The sequence below is a fragment of the Sceloporus occidentalis genome, unplaced genomic scaffold (genome assembly GCF_023333645.1).
Source record: "Sceloporus occidentalis isolate IW3139 unplaced genomic scaffold, rSceOcc1.0.p SCAF_1, whole genome shotgun sequence".
Lineage (NCBI taxonomy): Eukaryota > Metazoa > Chordata > Lepidosauria > Squamata > Phrynosomatidae > Sceloporus > Sceloporus occidentalis.
The window spans coordinates 313,901,906-313,908,126 of record NW_028316981.1 but is presented as its reverse complement, the minus strand read 5'-3'; positions in this window follow the sequence as shown (position 1 = coordinate 313,908,126).

Genomic DNA, 6,221 nt, shown 5'->3' with positions numbered 1-6,221 from the left:
TTTAGTTGCACTGTTCAACAATGAACAATTGTCAAATTACTCCATTAGTGAAAATGTAACACTCCCACTTCCTTGCTCTAGGATCTTGGCCACTGTGTTTGTGTGTGTACTGTATTTATATTTAGAAATCTGAGGCATAAACCCAGTGGATAAATCCAGACGTCCCTTGATACATAACAATGTGATAGACTATGCCTCCCCCTCTCTCATTCTCTCTAGAATGACAGATAGATAGACAGCTATGTAAAATTACTAAGAACTATTCCCCACCAGAGAACAGAAACACTGTTTATGTTGGAACAATCATCCTGTTATATTTGTATCTATACCTATAGATATTGCCAGTATAACAATGGAATATGCCTAATGACAGGCACAATAGATTTGAAAGAAAACTTAGTCAGAAGAGAAGCTTAGCATTGTTTGGGGGTAGACCTGTGGTTAATTATTGCTTCTGAATACATTGAAGTCACTTTGTGAGCCCATATATCTTCATAGACCGTTTCGTGATATTAAGCGACAAAAGCTTAATAATCAAAAGTCCTGAGTTAGCAAATGTTTTCTAATTTTAATAACTTCTTGTTGTAATTACCAAGTCTTGGAGTGAAATGATTTAATTAGAAAGTAATCAAGAAGTGTCTACTGTTAATTGAAGGAATTATAAAAGATCTACATTTTTAATATATTTCCGGAGCAATAAAACTAAGTTTACCATAATTATTTTTAACGCATGCTGATGAGAAAAGTTTGATACCTAAATGAGAGATGCCATACCATGTTCAGCCTGTCTAGGATCAGTTTGGGAAGTAATCTATTTTTGATATAGGTATATTAGGGATGGGGCTGTTTTGGAGCCATTCTCATGTGAGAATCAGGTGTGGGAATTTAAGGGGAAGTAGCCCAAAAAGGAAACTTTCCAAAACATCTGGTCTTGATTTGACTTTAGCAAAGTCCTCATCAGATCCCCCAAATAGACACATTATGTTGTGTCACAGTCTGTAACACATGGGCAGCCAGCATAGTGTAGTGATCTCAATGCTAAATATGGGCCAGTGTTTGAATCCCCACTCAGCCTTGGAAATCTAATGGCTGCCTATGGGCAAATCACACTCTTTCAGCTTCAGAGGAAGGCAATGGCAAACCCCTTCTGAACAACTTTTGCCAAGGAAACCTCATGATAGTTTGATCTTAGGGTCTTCATAAGTCAGAAAGGACTTGAAGGCATGCAACAACTGTAATACATGGGTCAGAATCTTATTGTTGATCACAGTTAAAGTATACCCATTGAATCCTTTGGATTCATTTATATGTTGACTCGCCGTTCAACAGCTGATTCAATGGATTTTACTTTAGGTGTTTTTGTTAACTGCCTTCAAGTTGACCTCAACTCACAGTAGCCCTATGGTTGAGAAATCTCCATGTTCCCTATCCTACTCTGTCCTGTCAGGTCCTGCAGGTTCAGGTCCATGATCTCCCTGACTGAGTCTATCCATTGGGTGTGTGGTCTTTCTCTCTTTCTGCTCCCCTCCACCTTTCCTAGCACTATTTTCTTTTCTATTGAGTCATGCCTTCTCACGATGTGGCTGAAGAATGGCATCCTCAGTTTGGTCATCTTGGCTTCCAATGAGAGTTCAGCCTTGATCTGTTCTATGGCCTAGACAAAGGAATTGAAGTCAACCTATGGTATGAGACCCTGCATGGCCCAGGGTAGAATAAGAGCTCTACATACAGAACTCTGCAATGGCTTCTTGTCATCACCCTTAGGACTCACTGTTTCACTGTGGCACTCATAGTCCTTCTGTGGGTGGTGGAGAGCAGTGGGGATCAGAGAAGCATCTGGCTATGGCCACATAGCCAGACACAGACTACGAACATCTTTCACCAAGATTCACAGGGGCCCTCTAGAGGTCTCAATGTATCATATCATCAGTCTGCATCTGACAAAGGCTTCTTCAAGCCACCCATGCACCCACACTTCATCAGCAATGGAATGGCTGTGGGGGGAGCTATCATAGCACAATGGTGAGTTCGATGGAGGTTGGTCATTTTGATGGGTGGACAGGAAAACCAGCTTCTGTGACAATGACAACAAAGACATACAGAGGTAGTTTGCCACATGTTAAAGACATTAACAAGACACCATTATTATTAACACAGTTTTTCACAAGCAGCCCATGTAGCATGAGTCTTTTATGTGTGGCTTGTGCATTGGGTTATGTGTTAGTTGAGAATTTGGTTTCTTAGTTCAATTGTTCAAAGTCATCATTCAACACAGGAGTTGCAAATTACAATTCATGTTTTAATTCCTAAGGCTTGAAAACAAAAGAAATGTCACAAGTCTGAAGTCTTGTCATTCACATTTTAAAGGAGTTATCACAAGCTACATGATCATCAACATCACACTATAATGTGCGGTTGGATTGAACTGTGTGAGATTACAATGAATGATTGACTTTTTGAATTATCAGAGAGACAGTTACAGAGGGGGGTTAATGCATTTAGTTAATTATAAAAAAATCTAAAAGATCTAATTAATTGCATTTACTTTAGAGGATGGAAGTTACCTTTACATTAAATTAACAATTAAATTTAACTGAAATGACTTACCAGATTGAAGTGGAAAAATTTCATCTCGGTGGAGTCCCCTTCTTTGGAGGTCTTTAAACAGAGGCAGGATGGCCATCTTTCAGGGGTGCTTTGATTGTGAGTTCCTGCATGGCAGGGGGGTTGGACTGGATGGCCCTTGTGGATGATTGTCTCTTCCAACTCTATGATTCTATGATTCTGTGATTCTATGATTTTACTCTTACCCCTCTGTCCTATTTTTGAGCTTTGGGCAGAAAGAAACAAAAGTGTGATTTTTTGAAAATCCTGTTTCTCATCCTGCCCACTCAAACTTCTCTTTCTTTTTCTTTCACCTTCCCTCATGCCCTCATTGTCTTAATTTCGTGTGTGCATTTTAACTTAAAATCTGCAAATCATTCCACTAATTTCCTCAAATTCACCTGACCTCTAAAGCTCAAAGTCCTCTGCTCTAGAAGAACCAATTCGCAAATGAAGTCTCATGTTCCAAGAACATCTGCATAGATTTTGTTTTATTTAGTGTGTTCTTACATATTGGGCCCTGCACATTCACTTGGGTTAAGGATTCAGGACCCTAGGAAAAATGGATTTTGCATAACAACAACAACAACAACAACAACAACAACAACAGTGTTTCTTAACCTGGGAAAACACCTCCTTGGATACCCTAGGTCCTCCAGCACAACTCTGTGGTCAGCATCTGCCAGAAGTTGACCACAGAATCACACTGGAAGACCTAGAAATATCCAGAGAAGTATTTTTCTAGGAATCGCTAGGTCCTCCAATCCAATCTGTTGGGATTAATGAATAGCTGTTCTCCAGTGAGCACTGGGCCATCAACTCCTTCAAATTTCTCATTAATTTCCAGGATCCAGCTTTATTTTGGTTGTTATTTTTTTTGAAAACTAACACTTCCAGGGACCTTAGAAGATTCTTTTTCATTTATATTCTATTCATATCCATCTTTCAGAATGGATCTTCTTCAGAAACAAGAGAAGCTGGAGTCTTATAGATGGGGTTTGGGGAAGGCACTTGGCCATGAAGACATGTCATATCTTAAGTTCTGTAATGGCTCTTGAAACACTGTGTTGCCAAAGTTGGGTTTGAGATTTGTGTTTCGGACCTAATGAGCATTCTGCTTTGTACACAGCTACAAATTGCTATAAGGGCTTCTGTTGTCATTGATTCAAGTTCAATGCAAGGAACATTTCAACTGATGGATGTGAACTACACAGAAATTTAGTGATACTAGACCAGCAATTACCAAGAAAAAAAATTCCTCTATTTTGTTATACTTTGGGGGGGGGGGGGGGTGGCATATGAAAAATCAGACATGGTTGTTAGCTGGGCCAAAATGATGTCGTAAAATGCTGACATACGAACAAGGCAGCAAATAAATGCTGCAGTTTGGAATGGCACTCAAACTACTAAAACAAGAACAGACAAATGTAGCAGAATATGGTTAGTCAGATAGTCACAGAATTACAAAATCATACTATAAATCTTGCATTTTGCAAATGCCTCCCTGCAGCAATTGTGGCAGAAAAAAACTCTAACAATGCAGCACTGAATAAGAGGTCCATGTACCCTGCTTTCCAGAGGGTTGTCCTGTATTTGAAGGAAAGCTTTATTTGAAAGGCTAACTGTTCCAGGTTCAGTTTATTGAACCACCAGAAGACAGAGCAGGGACTTTGAAGGTGTCCAACTGCACCTAGCACCAGAAGAGCATACTGAGCAGAAGTCTGGTGCTTGTTGGTGTCATACACACTAAGTATGAGCAAACATTCAACAATTTCTTTAAAAAAAAACTCCAATGAGAAGAATTCTTGATTGATGAGGAATTTGGCATCAGGACTTGTTCCATGCAAAATTTCATGAGGTCATTTTGAGCAGAAAATAGCATTTCTGTACAAAGAAAGCTATTTCTTGTGCAAGAAATATTGTAGTTGGAGCCTTATTATGTGCAAAATGTATTGGCGGGGGGTGGGGGGTTGGCATCCTTCCCCCCAAATAAAGGGATTATCACACTTCCTTTCCTCCCAACTTTGGCTAGGTTCAAACCTTTTGTAAAAGGGTGTTATTTCACACACCTCCATGGCCAGTCTGGAGACATCCCATACCTGATCTTGGCATCCTGTACCCAATTTGGATTTCTCCCAATACTTAGCACCATGAAGGCGTACAATAACACCCGTTTTTTTAAACATTTCAGCCCATGCCGAGGTTGGGAGAAAAAGGCAGTGAGATCATCTCTTAAGTCCCATACTGGAAATAGTTTTGAAAAACTGCACAGTTTTTGAAGACTTTCCCACAGGGAAAGGACAATGGCTAAAATTTTGCATAGTTTACTTCATGAAGACAAATAGAAATGGAGTATCTTTCTAGTATATACATTCCCTTACACATGTGGTTGTACATTTTTAGCCATGGTATAGAACCAGTGGGGAATAGTGGTTTGAGTGTTGGACTATGACTCTGGAGACCAGGGTTCCCTGTTGAGCTATGGAAACCCATTGAGTTACCTTGGACAAGTCAAATGCTCTCAACTGCAGGGGAAGGCAAAGACAATCCACCCTGAATAAACCTTGCAAACAAAACTCCTTGATAGGCTTGCCTTATGGTTACCATAAGTCATAAATGACTTGAAGGCAAACAACAACAGCAACAGGAAACAGTTAGCATCCATATTCATTTTGCAGATGTGTAAGCAAAGTTGAGCAAGTGTATCTGAAACACAGCTGTGCATTCTCATATGGTGTGTACCTGTTCATCATTGCCTTCAATGTACCCCTTGATTCATTGAGACTGTGAGACATCCCCATTTCCACAATGGGGCAATAAGCAAGTGTACTGTAACTGAGGTGGATGCTGACTTTTTTCTTGTTACAATAAGCAAGTACATAAGTAGATATTCAATGATTTGCACAATATCAGTATTCAGCAGAAAGGAGGTCCTGTGCAAACACTCCATAATTATGTGTGTGTGGATTTGCACGGCACAGTCATAATGTAGGACATTGGCCAATGTTAAATTGTGATAAATTATAGTTGATGGAGTACAGGTCAGCTATAGGTGACTAGACTACAACCATGCAACACTGTTATTGACTTTCATTAGTGTATGGCTATCAGTCCATGAACTACATAAATGCACCACTTCAGCCACTGTGGACGTCAAATGCTGTGACTAATGTTTTCTGATATGGCTAGAGCACCCCAAAACTTTAGTCTAGACTAGTTTGGCTAGCAGGTTACAGAGCCTTGTGATCCTTTGAGCAGCACACACTTTTTGTTTTCATGCAAACCGAAGCAAAACCTCTTTCCACCTATCTAGCAAAGTAAAACGTTTCTCTGATTCCCAAATGGAGCGACATAATGAACAAGGCTTAAAGACAGCAACATTAACAAATTATTGTTAGTAGTTTAGAACAGACAAGGTAATTGATTATTTTTGTAAGCAGCCTTTGAAGATCCCATGCTTACCGAATGCCTTGAGAAATATAGGGCCTGAACAGACAGGCCAAAATAAAGCTGCTTCGGGTCACTTTGGAGGTATGCTGTTTAAATGATGCATGCTTCCTTATTATTATTATTATTATTATTATTATTATTATTATTATTATTAAGCTTTATTTATA